Raw genomic sequence first — 3,403 nt, 5'->3', positions numbered from 1 at the left:
AGCCTCGACACAATATGGCACTTTTGCTTCAACTGTTTCATTGTTTCACGAAGCCTCGATCTGCCCACCACTACAGTCAACTTGAATTTCAGGGGAAAGTACAACCCAACTTTGAGGAGCTCAAAGACTAATCCGCCATATTGGTCAGCCGTTCACCGGAAGTCCGAACATACTATTTCAGTGCAATTATAGACAATAAAGTATTTGCCTTTGGTTGATGTGCCCAAGTTAAAGGTGCAGTAGGTAAGCCTTATAAAACTAACTTTCTGTCATATTTGCTGAAACTGACCCTATGATCCAGTAGAACTACATGAAGCAGGTCATTTAAAAAAAAATCCACCTGGCACCACCTACAGCCTGTAGTGCAATTAGCAAAACTCCATAGCTCCCTGTTCAGATGCACCAATCAGGGCCGAGGGGGGGGTCCTAACTGTGTGTCAATCACTGCTCATGCACACACATTCATTCCCCCTTGTGGGCTTAGGAGAACGTTTTGGGCTTTAGCAGAAAGGGGGGAGGGACTGAGAAGTTGTTGATGTTCAAATTTTTTGGCTAAGTCCTGGATCTTCACTATAGCCGCTTTCCGACCAGGTAGTTACAGGAACATATTATAGGAAACGTCCACTTCTAAGCAGTTCTACTAACTACTCTCCCCCAAAGCCGTTTTTTCAATTTGCATTCGCACTAGCCAGGTGGCCATAGGGACTATAGGAGGGGTAAGGGAGTGATGCAAGCACGGCAACGGTCTTTGTTGCGTTAAAATCAGAAAACAAATACACCAAAAAAGTATGAACTACATACTAAATCTAATGTATATAGCATATTTGTCATAATTTAAACAAGTCTCCCGAAACGGGTATCTCTCTCTCTCCCCCGCCTCTGCCGGCTGCGTTGTGAACGTGTGTTTGTGTGCGTGTGTGTGTGTGTGACGGCCGGACAGCAAGGTTGTCAAGCCCGCAGGGCACGCTTGTGGAGTTTAACTCCGAAAAGACAGTTAACCGCAGGTTCCCGTTAATCTTATGATGGACATGTGTTGTGATATTTAAACAAACGAACCGTCAACGGCCAAATAAAAGCCTGTTATTTACGAGAGCGGTCTGAGAGACCTCCAGCTGACAGCGGGGTTTCTGAGCAGGACATGGCCGAGCGGCGAGCTTGCGGCCGGGGCAGGCGCCTGCCGACTGTCGCCTCACTTCATGGAGCTTCTCACCTCCGAAAACTTTGAAGCAAATTGTCAATTCGGCATCAATTTTCGCAAGACTACCGATATTCGAAATGTTAACAGTTCATTTCTCGCCTTAAACGGATGTCAGAAGTGAATTTAGTTATGAACAAGATGGTGAAAACTGTTAAAATTGTCCCGTTGTTGGTCTGTCTGTACCGGAAACTCGACCCTCGTTGACCTAGGTCCCTATGCGGAAAAGGGAACAGCGAAAAGACCGTGCTCTGAAGTAGGAGCTGAAAGAGTTACAGGAACTGCAGCCAGAGGGACTTAAAAATCCCCAAATTGGTCCAGTCGGAACACGAGAAAAAAAAAAAAAAAAGAGTTCTAGGAATTTTATGTTCTAGGAACTGCAAAAATCCCTCCGGTCGGAAAGCGGCTAATCCTACCTACAGCACCTTTAAATGTCTTTGTGCCGGTAATTTGTTCTTCACACCACTGGATGGAGACAGTGAGACAATATCTAAATTGAATACTGATATTGCATGTATATTTGGGGGGGATTTTGAGCAAATTCACTGTATAGCCTAAAAAGGAAATAAGGCCAAAGCTAGGACCACATCAGATCTTGACATGCACCAACAAAAATCAGTGGGTGGCTCTCTGAATATCTCAGCTTTTGTGAAAATGAAAGTTATATTCAGCCAAAGGGTTTTAGGCCTAACTGTATTAAGACCACGTCCTCATCACAACTCAAAGGGAAAGGCTACAGTGGGTTGTTTCAGTGATGCAATTCAAAGTAGAGTTTGATAAATTGTGACCATCAGGCAAAAAACATCATAAGGAAATCAACAAAAAGCCAATTGAAATTTCAGAAAGGTGTCAACATGTGTTTTAAAACTACATCTATGGGTGCAGACTGGGAAATGGTAAGTGAAGAGGATATATTTTCTGATACATGTGGGCAAACTGGATCAGAAAATTGTTCAAGAATACAAAATAAAGATGAGAAAAAGAGAATAAACATCACACAGTCAAAACACATGAATACAGATATGCAAAAAACAAAACAAAAAAAAAAACTTATACTCAACACGCCCAAGTTAAATTATATTGAGTAATTATAATTATTATTATTATGAACAATCTTTTTATAAAGCATTTTTCTATGATCAATTGATGAAGGTTCCGTCAGGCTGTGATAATTACTGATTCATTTTGAGCCAGTTAGCCTACTCGTTACATTATTCGTCATATTATACGTCATAGTGATATAACAGTATGGCTACTACATTGCAGCATTGTTTCTCTGGAACGTTTACATTGAACTTGTTACAGTGTGTTGTGGCCTTCCAGCTGCTTCCATTAGTCATATTTCCGACTAATTAAGAGTAATTTAGTAAAATAAACTTAGTTTAGGTGGGTTTACCCCTCAACAACATCCTTGTCCCTGAGAATTGCGTTCCACACTGGTGTCACGCCAAGGTACTTATCCCCTCCAGGATTTGTATCCCCTGGCCCTGTCCTGTCATCATGTGTGTTATTTTCAGTGTTTACCAGGTCACAATAAACAACCTGAGATAATATGGAGATGTCTGCTCTCTTCTGGCAAAAATTACTTAGGGGATACACAAAATATCAGGCCGTTTTTCACCTGTAACTATTGCTACAAAACAGCAGACATCTCCACTGTCCACTTTGACCTGGTAAACACTGAAAATAACACACATGAGGACAGGACAGACCCTTTGTATGTTAAGTAGTTAGTGTTATAAACCTGCATGACTCACGTAGATAGGCCTTATAGGCCTATTATCCTTATAAGGAATATGTAGCCTACCTTTGGAAAAATCTGTTGATTAAGCCACAATAATAAACGAAGCATTAAACAATTTACACGTCGCCTTAATGTAACATACAAATAAACGTATTTATGTAGATAAATAAGACCCTTGTTAACTCAGGAAAACCCTGTCAAGTCTTCCACTTCGCTATTTGTTACATTTAAGAGGTGAATTCGCAGCAGTTAGACTCCGCTTTGAGTGCACGCGCGGTCCCGCGGCCAGGAGATACAAATCCTGGAGGGGATAAGTACCTTGGCATGACACCGGCATCCTCCCACTGTCTGCTCCGCCCGCATATCATCTACATTTCCTCCAATTGGTTTCAAATCAGAAGGAAGGACTCCTAAATCGAGATCTGGTTGGCTCACGGCGATGTCAATCACTCTTCCCACGGTCA

The sequence above is a fragment of the Perca fluviatilis genome, chromosome 22 (assembly GCF_010015445.1).
Source record: "Perca fluviatilis chromosome 22, GENO_Pfluv_1.0, whole genome shotgun sequence".
Classification (NCBI taxonomy): domain Eukaryota; kingdom Metazoa; phylum Chordata; class Actinopteri; order Perciformes; family Percidae; genus Perca; species Perca fluviatilis.
The sequence above is the reverse complement of the archived record's forward strand: the minus strand, read 5'-3'. Positions refer to the sequence as shown.